General features: G+C 44.4%; 1 protein-coding gene and 1 long non-coding RNA gene across 2 annotated transcripts in view; one reads left to right on the top strand and one right to left on the bottom strand.

Annotated features, from left to right (window-relative positions):
* Positions 1-26,815, bottom strand: part of LOC130849984 (glutathione S-transferase P) — a 77,291-nt gene that overhangs the window by 12,153 nt on the left and 38,323 nt on the right. The gene's annotated exons all lie outside the window — the stretch shown is intronic.
* LOC130849988 (uncharacterized) lies at positions 201-5,107 on the top strand. The gene is made up of 3 exons (XR_009052815.1): positions 201-262; positions 2,103-2,180; positions 4,542-5,107. It is a non-coding gene; the product is annotated as an uncharacterized LOC130849988 (long non-coding RNA).

Below are 26,815 nucleotides of genomic sequence, written 5' to 3'. Positions count from 1 at the left end.
GTTCCTCTCGCCTCCTGCAGCATGGTCACAGGGCAGTCCTGGGCTGTTCACACATGCTGGGCGGAAGCAGGGTGTGGGTAGCGCTCATGCTCCATCAGATTCTAGTCCATTGTCATTGCTAGTCTCTGCTGGTCCCGCCTCCGCCATTTGTATGCATATATTTGGTTAGTTCTGTGTCCCCTTTAGGCACACATGCCATTCTCACTTCCTGTGGGAATTTGTTAGGACACGTGCGCTCAGAAGTGGGAAGGCTGCGTCCCAGGTATGTGAACACTCGATTCGCATAAGTAGCGCCAGGTTGCCCTCCCCAACGGCTGCACTAGCCCACCCCACACCCCAGCTACTCTTCAGATGCACTCCAGTGCCCCCAACGTGTGGCATTAGCAGCTTTGGAATGTTTGCCAGTCCAATTGGTATAAAGTTCATGTTGATTTGTAGGAGCTCTTTGTTTATTCTAGATAGAAATGTTTTGACGTCAAACATTACAAATACCTTCTCCTTTTCTGTCCACTCTCTCTCTTTACTTTCTCCAAGGTGTCTTTCATTAAACAGTGTCATCAAATTCATCAGGAGGCTTTTTTTTTTGCGCAGGGGCGGGGGGGGGTATGCTTGTGTTTTGTGCTTTTGAAACTTTGTTAAAAGTCTTTTATTACTGCATGTTTTAATGATAGGAGAGAATATATGGAACATTTATACCTACTTATAAGAGGCAATATTTTCTAGTTAGGTAGCATGGCTTGGGGATTAATAATAAAAACAAAAGCAAGGACTTCCCTGGTGGCACAGTGATTAAGAATACACCTCCCAATGCAGGGGACACAGCTTCGAGCCCTAGTCGGGGAAGATCCTACATGCTGTGGAGCAACTAAGCCCATGCGCCACAACTACTGAGCCTGCACTCTAGAGCCCATGAGCCACAACTAGTGAGCCCACATGCTACAACTACTGAAGCTCACGCACCTAGACCCCATGTTCTGCAACAAGAGAGGCCACGGCAATGAGAAGCCCCCACATCGCAATGAAGAGTAGCTCCCAGTCGCCGCAACTAGAGAAAGCCCGTGTGCAGCAATGAAGACCCAACACAGCCAATAAATAAATAAATAAATATTTATATTAAAAAAAAAGACTCAACACAGGCCTCCCCGCCCCCCCAAAACAAAAAACAAAAACAAAAAGTCTTTAATTACTGCCCTGAGTCACAGCAATATGCTCTATGTTGTCTTTTATTAAATTTGTCAAGTTACTTTCACATTTACACCATCAATCCATCTAGAGCCCACCCTGCATGTGCTATCAGGTAGAAATCCACCTCCCCGACACCGTCTACTGAACAATCTGATTTGTATGTTAAGCTTCTGAAGGTATTGGGTTCTGCCTGTCAGTTCTCTATTCTCTTCTGTGTCTGTCTGTTCCTGCGCCAGTACCATACTTCTTTCCATTACTATGGTTTAATAAATCTGGTAGGGAAAAGCACATCCTCCTTACCCCCGTTCCCTGCCCCTTCCTCCTTCTTTGAAGTTTTTCTTAGCTGTTAATGGATCTTTATTTATCTATAAAAATACTACTGTGAATTTATCAAGTTTCTCCAAAAAATCCAACTGGAATTTTGATTGGGACTACATCACAGTTAGAGGTGAATTTGGAGAGAACTCACATCTTAATAACTTTGTCATCTTACCCTACATTACCATCTATTTCTCTACTTATTCAGATTCTCTTCTACATTCTTTCTTAAAGTTTTTTTTTGCCAAAACTTTTTAAAGATTTTATTACCAAGAGGCTTTACATATTCTTTACATATATATATGTATAATATATATAAATTTATTTATTTATTGCCTGAGTTGGGTCTTTGTTGCTGCCCTCCGGCTTTCTTTAGTTGTGGTGAGTGGGAGCTACTCTTCACTGCGGTGCATGGGCTTGTCACTGCGGTGGCTTCTCTTGTTGCGGAGCCAAGGGTTGTAGGTGCGAGGGCTTCAGTAGCTGTGGCTCGCAGGATCCAGAGCGCAGGCTCAGTAGTTGTGGCGCACAGGCTTGGTTGCCCTGTGGCATGTGGAATCTTCCCAGACCAGGGCTCAAACCTGTGTTCCCTTCATTGGCAGGAGGATTCTTAACCACTGCACCACCAGGGAAGTCCCTGTTTTGCCTCTTCTTCAACTTCACATAAATGCAGTCAATCCGTAAGTATCTAGTTTCTTCTACACGACATAACATTAGCAAATTTTTATATGAAGTGATGCTTTACACTTAGTTAAGTTTAACCTTTTGAGTACAGGGGGGTTTTTTAAAGATTTTTTCGATGGACCATTTTTTAAAGTCTTTGTTGGATTCGTTACAATATTGCTTCTGCCTTATGTTTTGGTTTTTTGGCTGTGAGGCATGTGGGATCTTAGCTCCCAAACCAGGGATGGAACCCACACTCCCTGCATTAGAAGGCGAAGTCTTAATCACTGGACCACCAAGGGAAGTCCCGAGGTTTATGAGTTGGACACAAGCCATCATTACAATGAAGATATAGAACATTTCTATCATCCAGAAAGTTCCCTTGTGTTCCTTTGTGGTCAGCTCCTCCCCCTACCTTTAGCCCCTGGCAACCACTGATCTACTTTCTTTCCCTGTAGTTTTGTCCTTTTTCAGAGCGTCATAGAACTGCAGTCATACATTATGTAGCATTTTGAGTCTGGCTTTTGTCACTTGGCATGACACAGTTGAGATTCATCCATGCTCTGTGTGTGTTGCCGTAGGCTCCGTCTAGAGAGTGGATTCGTGATCTCCGAAGGAAAAGAATTTCTCCCAGGAATCAATGACAAGCCGCTGCTCAGGTTTAAGCCACAGAATAACAGTTTATTAAGAGGAGAGTACAGCAGCTTCTGGCACAGACACCAGAAGGGTGTGGAGAGACCCGTGAAGGGGTCGTACATGAGCAAGTTATATGCCTTTAGAGTAGAGTTAATTACAGTCCCCACCTTAGGGTTGATTGTTAGGGTTGATTGTTTCTTTAAAAATGTTCTGATATTCATCAGAACAAAGAATTTCGTTACTCGGTGATCTGTGACTTCCCAGTTAGCCACTACCCTAGTTTATAATCGAGATGAGAGGGGAGAGTCCTAAGAATCAGTCTTAAAGAATGAGTGAGGTTAAGTCACGTTTTTCCAGTTCTCCCATCCCTCCCCCAGCCAAGTCAGCCCCTGGAATGCTCATGTGTATCTGTGGTTCTTCTCTTTTTATTGCCAAAGAATATTTCATTTTATGGTTGTACCATAGTTTATCCAGTCACTAGTCAAAGGGCATTGGGTTCTTGGTGATTATGGATAAAGCTGCTTTAACCTTTCACATGCACGTTGTGATGTGAACACAAGTTTTCATGTGTCTCAGGTGAATATCTAGGAGAAGAATTGCTGTCACATCGTAAGTGTATGTTTAACCTCGTAACACATCGCCAAAGCGTTTTCCAGAGTAGCCGTGCCATTTACACTCCCACCAACAGTGTGTAAGAAATCAGGTTGCTCTCAATTCTCACTAGCACTTAGCGTTGTTAGTTTGCCCCTAGCTGTTCTAATAGGTGTGGTGTGTGCCAAGGACAAGGAACAAGAAAGACTCAAAGGGCTAATGTTGCCGGAACAAGCAGCTACAGGACTCCTATCACTTTGTACAATGCAAGAATTGCAACATCCCAAAACTTTCTCAAGCAGCATGCCATGTCCCTTGCCCATCCCATATAAGGAAAGATATTTGCCCCATTTTTCTCCCGCCCAGCACACGAAAAGTATACATACTCTGCCCATTCAGCAGATAACCGCAGGTTCCCTGGATATAAAAACAGGCAACCTGTGCTGAGGGTCGACGATCCCTGGCTACCAGGAAGTCGGCCAGCTGTCCTTGCAGCATCCCTTGTCTCTGATAAACTCTATCTTCCTTGTCCTCTGCCTTGTGTCTGGAAATTCTTTTCCAGCCCACGTTCAGACCACAACAAAGGTTTGCAAGGTTAATTCACTGGTTTTTAATTTCCATTTTTCTAATGAGCATCTTTTCATGTACTTATTTGCCATCAACACACCTTTGTTGAAGTGTCTGTTCAAATCTTTTGCTCATTTTTAATTGGATTGTTTGTTTTCTGATGATTGAGTTTTGAGAATTCTCTTACACTCTGGATAAGAGTCCTTATCAGATATAGGTTTGCAGATATTTTCTCCCCATTTATGCTTTGTCTTTTCATTTTCTTAACAGAGGCTTTTTTTTTAAGTTTTGAAGTTTTTTATTTTGATGATGTAAAATTTAGCAATTTTTTCCTTTCATGGATCATATTTTATGGTGTTGTAGCTTAGAAATCTTTGCCTAATACAAAAAGATTTATCTTACACTTTCTTCTAGAAATTTTATAGTTTGAGGTTTTATATTTATGTTCGTGGTCCATTTTGAATTTTTATATGATGTAAAGTACAGTTTGAAGTTCATTTTTTTGCATATGTTCAATTGCTGATGCTCAGCTGTTCCAGCACCATTTGTTGAAAAGACAATCTTTTCTTGGGCTTCCCTGGTAGTGCAGTGGTTAAGAATCCACCCGCCAATGCACGAGACACGGGTTCAATCCCTGGGCCGGGAAGATCCAACATGCCTCGGAGCAACTAAGCCCATGGGGCCACAACTACTGAGCCTGCGCTCTAGAGCCTGTGAGCCACAACTATTGAGCCCATGGACCTAGAGCCTGTGCTCCACAAGAGAAGCCACCACAATGAGAAGCCTGTGCACCACAACGAAGACTAGCCCCCACTCGCCACAACTGGAAAAAGCCCGTGTGCAGCAATGAAGACCCAATGCAGCCAATAAATAAATAAATAAATATTACAAAAAAAAAAAAGAAAGAAAAGACAAGACTATCCTTTCTTCATTGACTTGCCTTTGCAGCTTTATCAAAAGTCACTTGACCATACATGTATGGGTCCATTTCTGGACTCTCTATTCTGGTCTATTGATCTACGTATCAATTCTTTCACCAATACCACACTATATTTATTTCTGTAGTTTTATAACTGCTTGAAATCAGGTAATGTGGGTCCTCTAACTTAGTTCTTTTTCAAAATTGTTCAGGCTACTCTAGTTCCTTTGCTCTTCCATGTAAATTTTAGAATCAGTTTGGGATTATTATTGAGATTATGTTTAATCTCTAAATCAATTATGAAAAGCTGACATTTTAACAATATTGGTACATCATTCATTTAGATCTTGTTTAAGTTCTCTCAACAACATTTTGTAGTTTCATAGCATGTCTTGCATAAAATTTGTTAAATTTTTGTCTATTTAATGTTTTTTGATGCAACTATAAATGATACATTTCAAATTTTATTTTCCACTTTTTTGCTAGTATATACAAATACAATAAATTTTTGTATATTGACTTTGCATTATGTTACCTTGTAAAATTCACTTAAAATTAGTAGCTTTTTTTAAGCTTTTTTAAAATTTGGAATTTAAAAAATTTCCTTTTATGATCTTTGTTAATAGCGTATAGACTTATAATTGGTTTTTGTATATGGACCCTATAATCTGATCTTGCTATACTCATTTATTAGTTCAGGTTGTTTTATAGATTCTGTAGGATCTTCCATATCATGTCATCTGTGAATAAAGACAACTGTACTTTTTATTTTAAATGTGTATGGAGTAAATGACATATATATATATATATACACCAGTCATTTTTTTCCCTGGGCATCCTGAAAAACTACATTTCCCAGACTCCCTTGCAGTTAGGTTGAGGCCATGTGACTGGGTTCTGGATAACAGAATGTGGGCAGAAGTGATGTATGCCATTTCTAGGCATGGCTATAAAATGTCCCACACAATCCCCCTTGCTAATTGTCATCTTTTTTCTTTGGTTTGGAGATTGATGGAGGACCCCAAGAAAGCCCCAAAGAACAGTAGAACTGCAGATAGAAAAAGCTCGGATCCCTGAGTCACTGCCTGGAGTAGAGCAACCCAGAACTATGCTCAATCTGCATTAGACTGTGACGTGAGGGAGAAGTAAATTTTTATTTTGTTAAGCCAATGAGATTTCAGTATTTGCTACCATAGATTAGCTTACCTTGACAAATACTGAGGGTCTCTTTAGACAACTATTTTAAATCTTTATAAGAAAATTTAACTTGACATTATGTTTCAGTTGGTAAATGTAACTTATTTACATTTATTGTAATTACTGTTGAGTTAGGATTTAGTTTTGCCATCTTACTTTCTTTTTCCTGATATTTTAAAACACATTTTCCTTTTGTTCTTATGATACAAAGTTTATTCCATACACATTTAAAATAAAAATCAAAACTGTTAACTTAAGAGACTTGGTAGGAGGAAGATATAAATATTGATGAGTTTAGGAAATCAATAGGGGTATATGAAAGTATCAATACCTATACCTTCCCCATACCAAGACTCTTAGTCCTCCTTTCTCCTATAATGTTGGTATTTCCTAGAACTTTACTTCTGGGTTATAGTGGGTATATGGCCTCTTTTTCTTTTCTTTGGCCCTAGCTATATAAAAAGATGACAAAAAACAAACAAACAAACAAACTTTTATAAAGTTACTCAGTCATCCTTTCTTCCACATGCCCTGCAACATCTCCTGTATGTTTCTCTTCTTACTTGAGTGCTTCCTCGAAAAGCATTTTCATGGGTCTTCCATGGTGGTGGAGTGGTTAGGAGTCTGCCTGCCAATGCAGGGGACATGGGTTTGATCCCTGTCCTGGGAAGATCCCACATGCTGTGGAGCAACTAAGCCGGTGTGCCACAACTACTGAAGCCCACGTGCCTAGATCCTGTGCTCTGCAACAGGAGAAGCCACCACAATGAGAAGACCTCGCACCTCAATGAAGAGTAGCACCTACTCACCACAACTAGAGAGAAAGCCCACACATAGCAACAAAGGCCTGATGCAGCCAATAAATTAATTATTTTTTTTAAAAAGCATTTTCACTATGAATCTTCATGCAGCAAGCCCTCTGAGGCCTTGCGTGCCTGAGCATGTTGTCATCACACCCTCACATTTACATACCAATGTGGCTGGATATAAAACTCCAAGTTCAATTTTTTTCCTTCAACATTTGAAAAATACTATTTTGTCTACCTGCATCCACTGTTTCCACTGAGAAGTCTGATGTCAAATGCAATCATGTTCATTTGCAATGATCTGTTCTTTCTCTCTGGAAACTTTTATAATTTTCTCTTTTCACCTCAGATATCCTTTAATTTCACTCTGTCTACGTTTGGCACAATTGGCTTCCAGACTAGCTCTCTGGTTTGCCATTCTCAGCTCTTTTAGCCTGAGGTTGGTAAGTTTTCTTTAATTCTGAAAAACATATCTTCATTATTTCTTCCAAGATTTCCTCTGCTCCATCTTGTTTTTTTGTTTTTTGGTTTTTGTTTTTGGCTGCACTGTGCAGTGTGCAGGATCTAGTTCCCCAACCTGGGACCCATGACCCCTGCTGTAGGAACACAGAGTCTTAACCACTGGGCCACCAGGGAAGTCCCTCCTCCTCTCCATCTTTATTTTTCTCTCCTTCTGGGACTTGTATTTTTGGAATAATTGTCCTTCTATTCTATCCTCCTTATTCCTTTGCTGTCATTTATATTTTTTGCCTTTTAGCTTTCCAGAGAGAATTCTCTACCTGATCTCTCTCTCATCATTTTATCTTTCATCCTATGATTCAACCCATCTTTTATGGCTTTTCTCAATGATTGTTTTTATATATAATATTTTTCTTTGTTTCATTTTGCAATTTCCTGTTTCATACTGCCAGTAACTTTTCTTGTATCCTTGTATATTTTTCTTACGTGTATTCTCTGTCTGTGTGGTCCACTAATTCTGCTTTAGATGATCTGTCTTCTGGCATGTCTCCTCCAGGGCCTGTGAGATCTTGTTCCCTGGTGGAACTTGTCATTTTGTCTGGTAATACACCAGCCTGTGGTTTCAAAGAGAGCAAAGGAGGTGAGCCCCAGGCACCACAAGACCACCACCAACTTCCCTTCCCTTTGCTATCATCTCAGATCAGAGTTTCCCTTTAGATCCTTGGGGAAGCACATTGATAGGGGTGACTTCCAGGTTCTAATGAACCCCTCCTGGGGGTTTATGAGGAAGCATGGAAGGGAGAAAACCCAAGACTGGGGGGCCACTCTCCTCCCCAATGCCTCACCCAGCAGAGTTTTGCAACCCTGATATAACCCTGGTGAAGCCTGCACTAGAGTCGGGGTAGAGCAGTGACAGCCCTGACAACTCCAGGAGTGGTGAGAACCAAGTGCGATCTGTTCCCCTTGGACATCTTTTTACTGCCCCTCCAGCCACACTCAGCCCCTGCCCCCTCCCCACACATGCACACACGTGAATACACACCCACACACATGCATCTGTATGAATTTTACACACACCTGCACACACACACAGGCACACATGCACACACGCCCTGTACGCAGACACACACAGGCTGAAAACAGCCATGAGTCTCCTGGAGGGCGTATGACTCACTTGTTCTGTTTAATTTTGTTTTTTCCTGAAATTCTCACCTCTCTTTGAAGTTTCTCCAGGATTCATATCAGAGAGGGAGCCGGCAGCCTGTGCTCCTTCACCATCTAAACCAAAGTTTGGCCCACTATAGACCTCAGGCCATCACCTGTTTTTATAAACAAATGCTTTATTGGAAGCCAGTCGCTCATTCATTTACATGGTATCTACATCTGCTTTTTGTGCTACAAGGACAGAAACAAGTAACTATATTTGCTATTTGCCCTTTGCAGAAAACTCTTGCCAACGCCTGACCTAGACCAAGGTCCTAAGCCCCATATTCCTTGAGAAGCTAGATTTCCAGTGTCATCAATTTTACCTTCACCAAGAGAGTTGCCATGGAGCCCGCCATAGCAACGCCCTATCATTCCCTTTCAACACCCAGCACCTCCCTGCCATCCTGGCATTATGGGTGATTCCAGTCCAGAGTGGGAGCCGCTGAGAGCTCCTGGAATATCCTCCGAGGGTGAGCTGGGCGTCCTGTGCAGTTCCCTCGCCACCTCAGAGCAGATACCCAGTTTCTGAGCTGGCTGCACACCGCTGGGTACCAGCTGACGGAGCTTTCTTTCTTCCCACCCTTACTGAATATGTTCCATTGAAGGAGGCCTTCTCTCTCCCTAGAAGAAATCAAGGGCACTTCCATAGCTTAACTCTAAAGTCATAAAAGCTCTTCCAGGCACCTTGAGATCATTGAAAGGTCTGGTCCGCTGTCCAACTTCAAAGACCTGAACTCATCCAATGTGGAGCTTCTCTGAACCCCAACTTTGGTCAGACCCTGGCTTAGAAGCCTGAGTTGGGAGGGAGTAGCCTCCTCTACCATGTTCTAACTTCTCCCCACTCAGCATCTCCAAGAGTAAGGTTTAAGGGCCAGGGATATTCTCCAAAGAGTTTCTCAATCTCTGTTTCTTTCCCCTCAACAAGTTTATAGGCTTGAGATGAGTGGTGAGCTAACTGTGGCCAAATAGGTTAGTTGGTCTCTTAGCATGTCCTGTGTGGGTGGTCCAGCACCTCACACAGATGTGGGGATGCTTGGCAGGCAGCATATCGTTGCCAGCACTTGGACCTGCCACAGCTGAGACAAGAAACTGGTTTTACTGTCTTGTAATTCAGAACTCTAAGAACAGCCAGCATTCCTCCTAAAAATCAAGGATCCCTAGCCGTGTCCTAAACGCCTAGGTGGACCCCACAGAAGGTTCCACTTAGGATCTGGGGATCAGGTCTGCCCTTCATCAGTGAGTCTGGGTATGAAAACTGGTTCAGGTCTGCAAACTGGACAAAGGGTGTGACCTTCTTGGGGCCAACTGCCCACAGCTCCCGTTACCTACTCTTGATTTCTTTGGGTGGTCCAGATTGACCAATAATCACATTAGTTGACCATCTGTTTTGCCCCTAGGAACACTGAGTACTAACAACCATCGATATATCTCTCTATAGAGAGAACAAACTTGTGGAAAGATGGGGTGGAAGGGATACTGGAAAATAATCTAAAAAAAGAATATAAAAAGAAGACATTTACCCTTTAAATATATGCAGTTTACTGTATGTCAAAAAAAAAAAAGACGAAAGGAAAAAGAGAAGAATATTTGTGATCTAGGAATCAAACCTCTATAGATTTATATTACACGTGTTTAAATAAACCAGTCAAAAAATGGTTACAAAAAAAAAGACATTATCTATCAATCTATATCTTTGCTGTACACTTGAAACTAACACAATATTGTAAATCAACTATAGTTATATAAAAAAAGAAATAAAAAGAGATCAAATGTTACAAAAAATAAAATCAGACCACTTTGGTTTTTGTTTCTTGGTCATTTTTTTCCTTCCACAGAGGGAAAGTAATGAGATTTAACATTTCCATGGAAGGAAATTAGTGAGCATGTTGGTAGATTCCTGGATTCCCATAAGAACGATGTCTTTCCCGCAGTTTAGATCCAATAGCTTAAGTGTAAGTTTTGTTAGGAGCATAACCTATTGTGTACACGAGGCAGGGAGGGGAAAATCCCACCTCTTTCCAGACTTTTGAGGCCCTGGGCCTTAGATTCATCACATGTAAAATGAGAGGGTTCATCTAAAATAGAGCTCCTCAAATGTAACTAAGGACATCATGGGCTGGATAATTCTTTGTTGTGAAGGGCTGCCCTCTATATATATATATATATATATATAATATTTTACATTTTATTCATTTATTTTTTGGGCTGGATTGGGTCTTTGTTCCTGCACGCGGTCTTTCTCTAGTTATGGTGAGTGGGGGCTACTCTTTGTTGCAGTGTGTGGGCTTCTCATTGCGGTGGCTTCTCTTGTTGCAGAGCATGGGCTCTGGGCACACAGGCTTCACTAGCTGTGGCACATGGGCTCAGTAGGTGTGGTGCACAGCCTTAGTTGCTCCGCGGCATGTGGGATCTTTCCAGACCAGGTCTTGAACCCGTGTCCCCTGCATTGGCAGGCAGATTCTTAACTACTGTGCTGCCAGGGAGGTTCCTGTTCTGTATGTTGCCGTTTATTTAACAGCATTCCTGTCTTCTACCCATTAGGAGCCAGTAGCCTCCCCGGCACAATCAAGAATGTCTCCAGAAGGTGCCAAATGTCCCCTGGGGGCACACAGTCTCCAACAATTGAAAACCGCAGGTCCAGAAGGACTTTTTCATTCTCTCCTTGCACTTAAATTTTAAATGCATCAGAAAAAAATGGAAATAAATAATTAATTAATTAAATAAATTAAACGCATCAGAAGCTCCAGCAATAGTCAGAGCCACAGTGCACTTTTGATATTTTATGTTTATTTAGGGAGACATTTTCTACTGAGAAATGCTAACATATTTTCCCTCTTCTCCCTCTTTATTACCATGACACCAAATTTCTGCTCTAAAGTGAAAAAACAAACATACCTCCCTACGGTCAGGATCTGGGCTGCCATTCTTATTCTGCCCTTTCTTTTCCCCCAATAATTGCTCCCACTCCCTTCTGGTGGGTAAACACCCACCCGGCTACATTGTTTCAGGGCCCTGGCATCCCAGTGGCCACAGGGAGCCCAGTTCTGTCCAGCTTCTCCTACTGTCAGCCCTGGCCTGCAGAGGGGCATGGCCAGGAGCCTCACAGGGATGCTGGGGGCCCTCTCGCCAGCACATCCCTCACTGCTTTGGTAAATGTGGGGTTTCCAGCCTTGCACAGACTATCCAGGCTTGCATAGATATTGCCACACTTCACTGCACGCGCGATCCTAGTTCCCCCAACCAGGGATGGAACCCGCGCCCCCTGCAGTAGAAGCGTGTCTTAACCTCTAGACCACCAGGGAAGTCCTGAATGTCTACTGCTTTGAGCCTTATACCTGTACCTCCCACCGTGTACCACGGCGATCCTGGCATTTCTACCTCACCTCGTGTGGACATTGCTACTAAGAGCCACCCTAACAGCTTAATTGCCCCGTTTCGTGGGGTCCTTGCCAGAAACTAAGTCCTCTAACCCTGGGGAGTGTTCCCAGAACAATAAACTCTCCCTGGTCCAACAGTGTGTTCTGCCCTCCTTTGATCACCTTCCTGGCCCTGGCACGTTCCCTTGGTGCAGGCTGGCTGAGGTCCCGCTCCTTTCAGTGCGGCCTCTCTCCTCCCTTCTCAGCCCAGCCTGTCCCCACCAGGTCATATGTTGACTCAGCCTGGTTGTTTGCACAGTGGTCAGGAGAGGCTGGGGGGCACTACTTTGCCTTGCTTGTATCTTCTTCAAGCAAGTGGGATGGGGTGGGGTGAGCATTAGTCCTTAACAGGGACGGGTGGGCCACTTCTGGCTTGAGGGTTCAGGAGAAGCTGGCGACGGTGTCAGCCCAGAGTTGCCATGCCGCATGGCAGAGTCTCCTGACCTGGGCACGGCGGCTCTGCCTCATTGGAAACTGTACCCTCTTTAGAGTTGAGCTGCCCTCAGGATTAAGGCCCAGGTCTGGCACGCTGCCCTGCAGCTCTGCAGGGAGGTGGAAGCCTAGCCATCTTCCTTCACACCCCTTAGCTTTTCATGCCGATTCACCATTCTCAGCGTTTCACTGTCTTTTTTCCAAAGCGTCAGTCAAGCTTAGCAACGGACACCTGAGTCCACTGTCCTTATAGGTACAGTTGCCCTATCTCTCACATGCCCAATCCACCTCGCTAGCTGGTGCGTTCCTTTCCTTTCCACTGCCTTCCCCCTCCCGCAGTAAAACTGTAGCAATCATTCTGCCATCTGGGCCAGGAGCTCTCTCTGCCACCAGTGTGACACATCTTCACGGTCAGCTGGGTGCTGGATGACCCTGTTCCAAACTCCCCCGAGTGTCTGCTTTCTCGGGCTCCTTTTGCTACCAGCTGTTGTAGTTTGGGATCCCCAGGAAGCAGAGCTCGCCGTGGGGGAAGTTTATTAAGGAGAGTTCTTGGGATCAACAGCCATGGGAGAGAAAGGAAGGAAACAGGATTGGGTGGAGCAGTAAACCGGGCTGCAGTGGGCTACATACAAAGGTCTCAGCCAACGCCATGGAAGCATGGAAGCTGGATGGTTCTGGAAGATTGTCGTGAGTTGGGACAAAGATTGAATGTTTATACGTGTTTGTCAACCAGTCACTGGATGTGGGCCGGGAAGGAGGCGTGAACTCAGGCAGGCGAATGCCTTCTGAAACAATTCCGAAGACAGCTGAGAGTCCAGGGCTGTTTGCCACTAGCCTACAAAGGGCTGGGAAGTAAGTCCTTGGGTTCAGAAGGGAACACTTCTCTGCAGGGTAGTGCAGCATCTCCTGACGAAGAAAATTGAAAAACAGAACGAGAAAGAATTCTTGGAAGTTCTAAATGATTGCGAAAACCAAATTCTAACTGAAGGGTTGCAATATAGACATTTTATGATATTTTGAAAAGAGGTAAATATAAGAAAAAGACAAGAGACCTGGAAAATGAAACCAAGCATTTTGACATCCATCTAACAGAGAGAAAAGAGAAAATGACATTACAGCACGAGTGATATGAGAGGGCTTTGTGAGCTAACAGACATATACCTCTAGATTGAAAGACCTCAAGGATCCAAAAAAATGAAGAAAAAAAAAAAAAGACCAACATCTATAGCCATGGCTGAGGAATTTTACAACACTCAGAATGAAAAGAAGATCTAAAAGCTTCCCTGAAGAAAAAAAAATACAGGCTGCCCACAAAAGAGTGGAATCAGACTGGACTTGGGCCTCCCCCGCCCCTTGAGGGTGGAGGTGAGAAGACCACACAGCCATGGCCTTCCAGGTCGTGGGGTGGGGGTGGGGGAGCAGATTCCCAGTTGTGAATGTACACCAGCTCACCACCAAATGATGGGTCAAGTGGGAAGACAGACTCTTTAGATAGGAAAGTCTCAGATAAGCTCCCTTCCACACCTTTCTTAGGAATCCATGCGAAGTTTCGCTCCAGCCAAACCAGGGAATAAAGCAAGAATGTAGAAGGTCTGGGACCCAGGAGCACCTCTCCCCCGAACCCCACCAGCACCCAGCACCCTGGGCTGACACCGCCGTGGGCCGGGCCCCAGGAGGAAGCTCAGGATGGGGTCAGAAGCCCCCCATTCGCCCTGGGCCCCTCCCACAGTGGGTTCTGCAGCCCGCCGTGGGGAAAGGAGCCCAGTGGCCTGGCTGAACACTGGCCTGTCACCGGGACTGCCTGGCATCTGGTGGGCCTCAGGTGTGGGCTTTGCTGAAAGTGGCCGACAAGGCCCATTTCAGGGCTGGGAGTGCCACTTCACGTGGGGATGCCGGGTCCCAAGAGCCCTTGGCCTCTGTCCCCTCCTTGGGCGGATGCAGTGCCACTCTGTGCCCACCACCCTACCACGTGAGGCATGACCAAGGGCTCAGGCCAGCAAAGGCCAAGCCAGGGACTTGACCCCCACTCACCAGGGCATGAAGGGAAGGTGGCTTTACCCCCATGCTCCCCAGAGAGCTGAGGGGGCTGGGACTGGATCCCTGGTGCTCCCCCCCGGGCTCTACTCACATCATTTGTAGCATCCCAGCCCCATCTGATAACCTGGGTGAGCTCATTTAGTGGTTTAGCATTCAGAACAATGTCCTCAAACCTCTCGGAGCAACTGGAAACCCCAGAAGGGCTTTCATGTCTCGCCTTGCTGGAGCAGGACCCGTTGACGACAGTGAGGGATCTGTGTCCCCTCAGCGCCAGGATGCTGGCATCCACCATGCTCCGGGGCAGGTGAGGGCCACTGGCACCGCTGACCTCACACATTCCTTTAGAAAGCAGCAAAAATAGCTGTGGGACTTCCCTGGCAGTCCAGTGGTTAGGACTCTGCACTTCCACTGCCAGGGGCACGGGTTTGATTCCTGGTCAAGGAACCAAGATCCCTCATGCCCCGTGGTGTGGCCAAAAAATAAATACTAAAACAGAGTAATATCCCTGCTACCAGACAAACCACGCCTCGCCTCTGCGCAGCTCTCCAGGGCTGGCCCGGGCCCCGCCTGCTTCGCTAAAAGCCTGGAGAGATGTAGTTAGGGTCCAGAGCTGAACAGGTCTCCACAAACTGTGTAATGGAGAAGGCAAGTCCTCTGCCTCGTGGCATTCATGCTATAGTTCCCCATGTGGGGCTGCAGGGGCAAGAGTGCAGTCTCGGGGCCGGGCGGCCTGCATTCAAGTCCTAGCTCCCCCGCACGCTCAGGGACCTTGGCCTCCCTCCTTACAACCTTTGTGCCTCACTTTCCTCACTTGCAAAGTGAGGATGAGCTGTGGAGATTAAATGAGATGATACTTGGCATATAGCAAGCCCTCGTTCCAGGCCAGCGGTCATTCATACTTGGCCTGTCTGGTCCTGAGGCTGGGAAGGACCTTGAGCGCCCCCACCCCCGGCCCTGCCTCAACCAGGCAGAGCAACAGCCTCTTCTCCTCCCATCTGACCAGCTTATCAGAGGGAAGGTGGTCAGAGCCCACTGAGCCAGCTCAGGATCCAGACATCTTGTCCTCCCCATCTATCCTGGGATATTCCCAGATGCCTTTTCTGCTCCCAGGATCTCTACTTCCTGAGGCTGGCTCCGGGGAGTGCACACCATCCAAAAGCCACTTCTGCACCTGCCAGGGGCCGATACACTCCATCTCAGCGTGGGAGAAGCTGGGGTCAGGACTCAGGCCCAGGTAAGGTTTTTCCCTGCGGCCTCCTGACACACACCTTCAGACATCCAGCCAGGGACCGTCAGGTGTGGGTCCTGGACAGTGGGCGGCGGGGGCGGGGTGGGGGGGGGGTGCATCCTTCCTCTCTAGATGCCAAGGTTCTGGCGCCCTCCTGAGGCAAAACCAGGGAGTGCAGTGGCCAGGAGGAAGGCACCTCCCAGGAAGAAACTTGGCTTAGAGACAGGATCAGAGGATGCTGCCCAGAGCAGCAGGACTGCCCTCCCTCTACTCCTTCAACAGCTATTTCTTGAGCATCTACTAAGTGTCAGGCACTGTTCAAGGCTCTGAGAACTCAGCAGGGGATGAGACAGAGTCCCCGAGCCCATGGGGACTAACTTATATCTTCCTCCCTGTGTGCTGAAAGATTGTGTCACTAAATGCCCATAGGAGTAAACATATCAGTCAGTCCCCTTGCCAAGGCTGGAAAAACTCACAAAAGCTATTACTGTAACTAGCCCCTGCTGTCTTAGGCTGAGTCTCCCTGGTAGGCAGAGCCCAAGAGCAGAAGATGTATGGGGCCGCTGATTTGGGGGAGTGGGCCAGGGAGCAGGCGTTGGGGGGGCCAGGGAGAGCAGGATGGAGCTGGAGAGGAACCAGCATGTCTAAAGTCAGAAGCATCCATTGTCTCCCAGTGGGCTGAGTCAGTACATTCGCTTTTGTTTGAGTGGGGTTTCTGTGGCTTGCGGTCAAAATCGTCCTGACACAAATGGAGGAGAGAATGTTAGGGGTGAACCCTCCACCCCTGTGGTGGGTGACACATTTGCGGGCTTCACGAGATGCTTGGTAGAGAGTAGGAGAGTCTCTGCTGTCAAACCAGTGACTTGTCACCACAGTCAGAACTGGGCTTAGGCGCTGGGCACCAGGAGCCTCCCAGGCGGCCAGTATATAAAACAGAACTGGAATAAACCAGTTATAGAGCAGGCAGGTTAGCCCCCACCTTGATTCCTTAAATAACTGGTTAAATATGAATTGGCCCGCCCCCCTGAAGTGCTGAAAAGGGAGAAAAAAAAGAACTTCTTGATAACATTGTGCAAGGCGTATTCGCTAGAAGCCACGGTCAATTGAAAGTCAGAAATTCCAAACCAAATACTGCACGGGGTCATGCAGGGTGTTGGCCGCAAGTAACTTATTTTATCATCTACAGTGTAAACCCTAGAACGTGCCTCCCCGGGAGGTGCAGTTCAGAGAACCCCCTTCCCCTGGCTGGAACACACAGGACAGTAGCCTCAGCATGGCAGAGTCAACTGGAAGGAACCTGGGTCCCCAACACCATGGAGGGTGGCTACCAGCCTGGTCCAGATGACTGGACTCTTGGTTGAGTGAGAAAAAACTTCTGGTTTCAGCTGCTCCTGTTTGGAGGCCTTTGTAACCTCAGTTGAACTTAGATCCAATTAATACACATCTGAAGCAAGAATGAGAACTACAGAGAAGTAGGAAATGGTTACAGTGTTTTTTTTCCAGCGCCTGAAAGTGCATCTGTTTCTATAAACAATGTTTTTGTTTTTGTTTTTTAAAGCGGCTTCTATATGGCCAAACTAAATACATGATGACTAAATACTTAAAGACTTTGGTTTGAAGGGGGAACAAATTACTAGCCACCTGTGCCCATATTTCACAGTCCAACCATCAACGTTAAGAAAGAAAGCATTTGCTGTAATATATGGGATGGATAAAAAACAAGGTCCCACTGTACAGCACAGGGAACTATGATCAATGTCCTGTGATAAAGCATAATGGAAAAGAATATGAAAAAGAATATATATATATATACACATACATATATAACTGAATCACTTTGCTGTACAGCAGAAATTAACACAACATTGTAAATCAACTATTCTTTAATAAAATTACAGGGGAAAAATTGTTTGCTGTCTTGGAATATTTGTGTGGCAATATTTCAGAACCCTCAAGTATAAGGAAAGGTGTGTGACATCATTAGTAATCAGGGAAATGCAAACTAAAACCTCAGTGCCAGGACTTCCCTGGTGGTGCAGTGGTTAAGACTCCGAGCTCCCAATGCAGGGGGCCTGGGTCTGATCCCTGGTCAGGGAACTAGATCTCACATGCATGTCACAGTTAAGAGTTTGCATGCCACAAGTAAGGAGCTCATCTGCTACAACTAAGGAGCCCACGTGCCACAACTAAGACTCAATGCAACTAAATACTTTTTTTAAAAAAAGAACCACAATAGCATTAGATTATCACTACACCCCCATTAGAAAAATTTGAAGCACTGACAATTCCAAGTGTTAACAGGGATATAGAGCAACTGGAACTTTTGTGCATTGCTAGTCAGAGTGTTAAAATGATGCAACCACTCTGAAAAATTGTGTTATCTACTAAATTTCCACTCCTAGGTGTGTGTGTGTGTATGTGTGTGTGTGTATATATATATATATATATATATATATATATTTTTTTTTTTTTTTAACAACTTCAACTTTTAATAATGGAAACAATTTGCCATTCCAGAAACAACTTTAGGGAAGAAAACCCTTCCCCATAAAAATAAACTTAAACTCATCAAAATTATAAATATTATAATTTTTTTACTTCTGTGATTTAAAATGCTCCCCTAAAATACTACCCCTTCATTTAACCTTGTTCTTCTACCATCACATATTGAAGAGAAAACAGTATTACAGCAAAGCTTAGTTAGTTTAACATAAGAATTTGTACAATGATTTTTTAAAATCTTTGGCCTCGGTGGCATTTTACACATTAAAAATGCTGCTGCAGTCATCACTGTTTGGGAGAGACCATCAGTCTTTAAGAACCATGAATCGACCAGAATTTCAACACAATAAGTTTTCCAAATTGCAACTTGTAGTGCACACGACAGTGATCAAAGTCCCAGATAAAACAGATGAGGACGTCTAATTTAGACAATCTACTTCAAGTTCAAAAAAAAAATTCACAGACACCCATCAGCTACTATTTTAAGGCTCTAACAGTGTCTTAATCTGAGAAACAAAGGCTTCACAAAATATGAGCTTACTGGGACGGGTAATTAAAAGACCAGGTGGGGACTTCCTTGGTGGTGCAGTGGTTAAGAATCCACCTGCCATTGCAGGGGACACAGGTTCAAGCCCTGGTCCGGGAAGATCCCACATGCTGTGGAGCAACTAAGCCCATGCACCACAACTACTGCGAGCCCTCAAGCTACAACTACTGAAGCCTGTGCACCTAGAACCCATGCTCCACAACAAGAGAAGCCACCGTAATGAAAAGCCCTCACACTGCAATGAAGAGCAGCCCCTGTGAGCAGCAGCAAAGACCCAAGACAGCCAATAATAACAATAATAATAATAATGATAAAGACCAGGTGGTTGATAACAGTATCTAGGTATATATTTGTGATGGTTAATTTTATGTGTCAGCTTGAGTAAGCCACAATACCCAGATATTTGGTCAAATATTATTCTAGATGTTTCTCTGAAGGTATTTTTTTAGATGAGATTAACATTTAAATCAGTAGACTGTGTATAAAGCAGATTACTCTCCATTATAGAGGTAGGCTTCATCCAATCAGTGAAGTCCTTAAAAAAAAGGCTGGTCTTCCCCAAGGAAGAGGAAATTTTGTCGGCAAACCTGTTTCAGACTCAAACTACAGCACTGACTTTTCTGGGCCTCCAGCCTGCCAGCCTGCCCCGCAGATTTTGGATTTACCAAGTTTCAGCAGTCACATAAGCTGATTCTTAATTCTTAATAGCCAAAAACCGGAAACCCAACCCAAATGTCAACCAATCAATTATGATATGGTCACACAATGGGACAGTGGCACACGCCACAAGGATGAACCCCACAGATGTTATGTGAAGACAAAGAAGCCACACAAAATAATGCATGGTATATGACTCCATTTATACGAAATTCACAAACATGCACAACTAGTGTACCTTGTTAGAAGCCAGAATACTGTGTGGCTTGGAGGGTATTAGCTTGGAGAGAGGATGAAGGAAACTTACGTGGTGTTAGAACCATTCTCTCTCCTGATCTGATGGTAGCTGTACAAGGCTGTATGCATGTGAAAATTCACAAAGTCCACATAAGAGCAGTGCACTTCACAGTTGTACAAAGTAGGCACAATAATGTATGTATGTATGTATAACACATCAACAACAGCAGCAAAATTTAATCCCTAAAATTAAAGAAAAAAAACAGTTGAGGTAAATTTTTCTTTGCCATTTTGTATGTTGGTTAGCTTTCTGAGAAGCAATGATTCTCTGCAGTACTTCTAAGCTCTGAAGGCTTAGAAGAGGCTCCTGAAACAGGCCCTTAATCACAAAGACCCAAGTTCTCTTTTTGGAATTGAATTTTGCCTCACTTACACCGTGCACAGGAAATGGACTCTACGATTTCAATCCATTGGAATGTGTTGACGTTTCTATAGAATTGATTTTGTGTATGTTCCACGTGTGCTTGAAAAGAAAGTGTATTCTGTGGTTGTTTGGCTTTTTCATGAAATTGTGATTGTTTTCTCTGCCTGGTCTATCAGTTACCATGAGAAGCATGTTAAAATATCCCACTACAGACTGGGAGAAAATATAAATGAAAGAAGACTGGCAAATACACACACACACACACACACACACACACAATGATTGCAGTTTTGTCTATTTCTCATAATAATTCCATCATGCCTTCCTTTTTATAGTTTGAGGCCATGATATTAGACACATACACATTTAGAATTCTTATAACTTCTGGAAAAATTACAAATTCTGGATAAATTCACATTAACAAAATTCCCTCTTTATTTTTAAAGTTTCTGTTCTTTTACTTTTGGCTTTAAAGTGCTGCTGGCCTGATATTAACATAGCCGCACTAATTTCTTTTAGTTAGTGCGTGCATGACGTGTCTTTGCCATCCTTTTACTTTCAACCTCTCTATATCCGTATGCTTGAAACATGTTTCTTATAAATAGAATATCATTAAATGTTCTTTTGTTTGTCATTCTGACATCCTGTGTCTTTTAACTAGAGCCTTTAAGTCTATTTACTTTTTCTGACCTAAACTTTTCCTTTTGAGATCAGATAACATCTTGCAAAACTGTAGTGCAACATCACACCAGAATATTAACATTGATACAATCTACCCATCTTGTTCAGATTGCCCTGGTTTTACTTGGACTGGTGTGTGAGAGAGAGAGAGAGAGAGAAAGAGAGAGTGTGTGTGTGTGTGTATGTGTGTCGTGTGTCTAGTTCTATGCAATTTTCTCACATGTGTAGGTTCACATATCCACTGCCACAGTCAGGACCCTGAACAGTTCCTCACCACAGGATCCCTTGCGTCATCTTTTACAACCACACCCACGTCCCTCCCCCCAGCCCCCACTCCTGTCCTTAATCTCTGGAAACCACAATCTGTCCTCCATTTCTATAATTTGGTCATGACAAGAATGTTATATAAATGGAATCAAACAGTATGCAAGCTTTTGGGATTAGCTTTTTTTTTTTCCATTCAGCACAATTCTCTAGATTCCAGTTGTCCTGTGTATTAATACATCATTCCTTTTTATTGCTGAGCTGTACTTCTTGGTATAACAGCTCACCCACTGAAGGATATCTGGGTTAGTTTCACTTTGAGGCTGTTATCAATAGAGCTGCTATAAACATTGATATACAGGTGTTTTGTGTGTACCCACAAATTTGCATTTCTTTGGGATAAATGCCCAAGAGAGCAATGGCTAGGTTGTATGATAATTTGCATGTTTAGATTTATGTGAAACTGCAAAACTGTTTCCAGTTTGTAAATGTGCCAGTGTTACCAAGTCCAAGCTTGCTCTGCTCACCATATGACCGGCCAATAAATCAGAGACAAGGTGTTGAGGCAAGGAATACAACTTTATTCAGAAAGCCAACAGACTGAAAAGATGGCAAACTAGTGTCTCTGAAAAAAACATCTTATAGGGACCTGGATGCCAGTTTCTTTTACCAAATCAAAGAGGGAGAGGCAGTGAGGACGTAAAGTAAAAAGTCAGAATACAGAGGGAGAGGCACAGGGAAGTAAAGTAAAAAGGGCCATCAGTCTTGCAAAACATCTGGAAAGACTAGCCTTCGGGAGGAGATGTGTTAATTTCTTCTTTTCTGCAGCCATTCACAAGTGGGCAGGGTTCCCTGAGGCAGGCCTCATGTATGATTATAATAATAAAAGCAACGAAAAGCAAAGGTTAAAGTCAAAGAAACAGATCCAACATGGGGTCCGATTTCGCGCCTCCCTGTTATACCAATTTACATCCCCGCCAGCCACATTCGAGTGATCCAGCTTCATCAAGTCCTTGCCAGGACTCGGTGTTGTCGCTGTTTGTTTAGCCACTCTGATCACTGTGTAGTGATATCTCATTGTGGCTTTAATTTGCATTTCCTTAGTGGCCTACGAAGTTGAGCATCTTTTCATGTATTTATTTTCCATCTGTATCATCTTCAGTGAACATCTTCATGTCTTTTACCCATTTTCAAGTAGAATTGCTTGGGGTTTTTGCTTGCTTGCTTGTTTGTTTGTTTGTTTGTTTTTGGCTGTGCTGGGTCTTAGTTGCAGCACATGGGATCTAGTTCCATGACCAAAGACTGAACCCCTGCACTGGCAGGTGGATTCTTAACCACTGTGCCACCAAGGAAGTCCCTAAATATTTATTTATTTATTTTATCTGGTTGCACCAGGTCCTAATTGCAACAGGTGGGATCTAGTTCCCTGACCAGGGATCGAACCTGGGACCCCTGCATTGGGAGCTTGGAGTCTTGTCCACCGTACCACAGGGAAGTCCCTTGCTTGCTTTCTTGCATCTCTGTTCTTCCTGTGATCATTCACCCCCTGCCTGAGGAGCATTGATGGCTGATGGCAAACTGACCCCGAGTTCTTCCCACTGTCCTGCACAAGCCCCTCTGCAATGTGAATTTGCCACTCATCCCATCAAGAGCTAAAGAATGTCTATACCTCCTGCGATCTGGGCTTGGCTTGGTGTGGTTTACTTTGGTCAATGGAATATTAGTGAAGGTGACACAGCAGGGGCCTGAAAAGCACTTGAGCACTGAAGCTTACTCTGTCTTGCTGCTGGAAAACCTCCTTATCATCCAGCTTGGTCTGCCTCCCAGAGAACACAGGGCCATGTGGAAGGAGGTCCCAGGCATCTCACTGAGGCCCAGGTGGTGAGAATCAGGGCGACCTGGACCATCCAGCCCCAGGTGACTTGGCCCAGACCAGAAGAGCCACCCGACCAAGCCACAGAACTGGGAGAAATAAGATATGCGAGTTGTTCCAAGCCGCTATGTGTTGGGACAGTTTGCTGCGGAACAAACAACAAATATGGTTACGTCTGTTTCAGGCTTTCTTGGATCCAGTGACACCAGCAGAGTAAGTCTTTCCTTTGGGAGGTGGGGCCAGAACTATGCATATATGTAGACACTTATCAAGCTGTATACTTTTTTATTTTTATTTTTATTTTTATTTATTTATTTATTTTTTTGGTGGGATCTTCCTGGAGCAGGGATCGAACCCATGTCCTCTGCATTGGCAGGCGGATTCTTAACCACTGCGCCACCTAGGAAGCCCCTGTATACTTTTTTTTTAAATAAATTTATTTATTTATTGGCTGTGTTGGGTCTTCGTTGCTGCATATGGGCTTTCTCGAGTTGCAGAGAGTGGGGGCTACTCATTGTGGTGTGCAGGCTTCTCGTTGTAGTGGCTTCTCTTGTTGCGGAGCACAGGCTCTGGGCGCACGGGCTTCAGTAGTTGTGGCACACAGGCTTAGTTGCTCTGTGGCACGTGGGATCTTCCTGGACCAGGGATCGAACCCACGTCCCCTGCATTGGCAGGCAGGTTCTTAAGCACGGAGCCACCAGGGAAGTCCCTCAAGCTGTATCCTTAAGGACTTACCATATGTAAGTTATATCTCAGTCGAAAAGTGGGAGAATGAAAGAATGCCAGTTGCAGGAACATGGCTGGACCTAGAGATGATCATACTAAGTGAAATAAGTCAGACAGAGAAAGACAAACATTATGTGATATCGCTTGCATGTAGAATCTAAAAAAATGATACAAATGAACTTATTTACAAAGCAGAAATAGACTCACAGACATAGAAAACAAATTTGTGGTTACCAACTACTGAGCCTGCACTCTATAGCCCAGGAGCCACAACTACTGAGCCCATGTGCCGCAACTATTGAAATCCATGTGCCTAGAGCCTGTGCTCTGCAACAAGTGAAGCCACCGCAGTGAGAAGCCCATGCACCACAATAAAGAGTAGCCCCTGCCCGTTATAACTAGAGAAAGCCCACGTGCAGCAACAAAGACCCAACGCAGCCAATAAATAAATAAATAAATAAACAAATAAAACTATTTTTAAAAAGGCACTGTCGGGGCCTCCAGGTTTCAAGGGCACATTTTTTTTTGTATTAGAATTCTCACTTACATGTCCGCTTCCCTATCCTATGATGAGGAGCCTTTGGAGAGAAGCAACTGCGTTATTATTTTCTTCTTTTCCCACTTTTGTTGCTATTATTGTTATTCTTTTTAAAATACTTATTTATCTATTTACTGAAGTATAGTTGATTTACAATGTTATGCTAGTTTCAGGTGTACAGCAAAGTGATTCAGTTATACATACATATACATTTTTTCAGATTCTTTTCCATTATAGGTTGTTACAAGATATTGAATATAGTTCCCTGTGCTATACAGTAGGTCCTTGTTTATCTATTTTATATAGAGTAGTGTGCATTTGTTAATTCCAAACTCCTAATTTATCCCTCCCACCCCAACTAGAGAAAGCCCACACACCGCAACGAAGACCCAACGCAGCCAAAATAAATTAAAAAATTAATTAATTAATTTTTTTTTAAGCGGATGGGCTTCATCTAATCCATTGAGGGCCTTCATAGAACAAAAAAATCTGAGGAAGGTTGAATTCACTTCCTGCCTGACAGCTTCAGCTGGACATCAACCATCACTCCGGGTTCTCACACCTTCTGACCTGGACTGGAATCTACAATACATCAGCCCTCAGCTCTCAGACCTTCAAACCACACCACCAGCTTTCCTGGGCCTCAGCCTGCAGATGGCAGACTGTGGGACTTCTGAGCCTCCGTAATCATGTAATAAATCTTTTCTACGTCTGTCTCCCCGACTGGTTCTGTTTCTCTGGAAAATGCCGACTAATACATTATTTAAACAGAAGAATCACCTACCGAGGGCCGTCTCTGAGAAGATGGCCTTTCAACCTGCTGTGATTAGAACGATCCATTTGGTTCTCATTCTTAAATAATATGTTGATTTTTTACATTGAATAATAAAAAAGAACCTCAATGTAAAAAACTTCACTTGCAGAGGAAATTGCAATGTAGTCATATTTTTTGGTTTTGTTCTACACGCAAGTACCCAAATGATGACTTGGCTGAAAATGTAGAACTTTAAGTTTTGCTACAGGTCAACTGACCATCAGTTTTTTCTTCTTATTCTTCTTGCTCAATTGCTTATTTGTACAAAATATATGGTGAAAGAAGAGGTGCCACTTTCTCAAGATGTTGAGGTAGCCTCAAAGCTAAGGGTGGTGATAATATCTGCAGAGCTGGGTTCGTACAAAAATTGTGTTCAAGTCGTTTATTGAGCACTTACTATGGGCCAGGCACTGAGCTAAATGTTTTAGATGTATTATCTTGTTTGGGTATCGAGACCAGGATCACACAGCAAGTAAGGGGCAGGGTTAGGACCTGTAGTCAAGCTCACCCACTATTCTTCAATGTGAATGAGCTGCATGGAAAAACTACACAGCTATGTAGTTGCTGCCTAGGTCTCTATTTAAACACAGCTTTTATTATTATTTAGCCATGTCAAAGCCAACAGATCAAGAGGCAACTGCCATCAAAAAAACAGTTTGTTCCTCACAGATCCCAAGAGAATGTGGCAAGCCACACCAGTGGGGTGGGGGGCCCCCGAGGATGAACCAGGGTCGGTCAAGAGGCAAAGGGAGATGGGGAACTGTGGGCAGAAGTATTTATTGTGGTTTCCACGGAAATAAATACACCAAGCAGAGTAAGCAGACTGAGGATGGGCGAGTCTGGATAATTTCAGCAGGCTCTGGGGCAAAGGGGCCATCTCTGGTTGTCTGGTCCCTGGCCCTGGGGTGACTACAGCAGGTGCACAGTAGCCCAGGTGAGAGCCCATTAGGAGAGGTGGGGGTATGGGCTCTGAACTGGTTGGTTTGCATGTGAAAGGCACACACTCAGGCAACTTGTTTACCATCTCTAGGAATTAGCTAACCCTAGGAGTGGCATTCCCTGCAGGGTCAGCAAGACTCCAGATGTCAGAGCTTCAGAACACAGAATACAAAATACATGGTTAATACAGTCTCTCAGGACTTCCCTGGTGGTGCAGTGGTTAAGAATCCGCCTGCCAATACAGGAGACACAGGTTCGATCCCTGCCCTGGTCCGGAAAGATACCACATGACATGGAGCAACTAAGCCTGTGCACCACAACTACTGAGTCTGTGCTCTAGAGCCCACGAGCCACAACTACTGAAGCCCGTGCACCTAGAGCCCATGCTCCATAACAAGAGAAGCCACCGCAATGAGAAGCCCACGCACTGAAACAAAGAGCAGCCCCTGCTCGCCACAACTAGAGAAAGCCTGTGCACAGCAACAAAGACCCAACACAACCAAAAAATAAATTAAAAAAAAACAAAACAAAACAGAAAAGAGAGGCATGTATGGGGTCACATGAACAAAGCAGGGAAAGGACAGGGTGGATCTGGCCTCTCTGGGACTGGAATCGTGACCTAAAAAAACTTCTCTCTCTCTCTCTCTGTCTCATACACACACACACACACACACACACAGAGGCTCCACTCTCCACACTCACACACCCACAGTCTGCTCTGAAGTCATAACCTCACAGATTCTTGTACAGAAAAGAAAGCTCTGGTCACAGAGGGCACTCCCGGCTGGGTCAGGGGAGGCCTCTGATGGGCCAGCTCCCTTTGAGGGCTCACCCCTTGGACCACACACTGTGCCTGGGGCTGGGGCTTGGTGAGTAGCTGGGTTTGGGTCACATGTGTCTGGCGAACAGGGCCTGGTACCAGGAGGGGATGACGGGGGCTGGCAGAGTTGGAAGAG

Source organism: Hippopotamus amphibius, chromosome 3 (genome assembly GCF_030028045.1).
Source record: "Hippopotamus amphibius kiboko isolate mHipAmp2 chromosome 3, mHipAmp2.hap2, whole genome shotgun sequence".
Lineage (NCBI taxonomy): Eukaryota > Metazoa > Chordata > Mammalia > Artiodactyla > Hippopotamidae > Hippopotamus > Hippopotamus amphibius.
The sequence above is the reverse complement of the archived record's forward strand: the minus strand, read 5'-3'. Positions and strand labels throughout refer to the sequence as shown.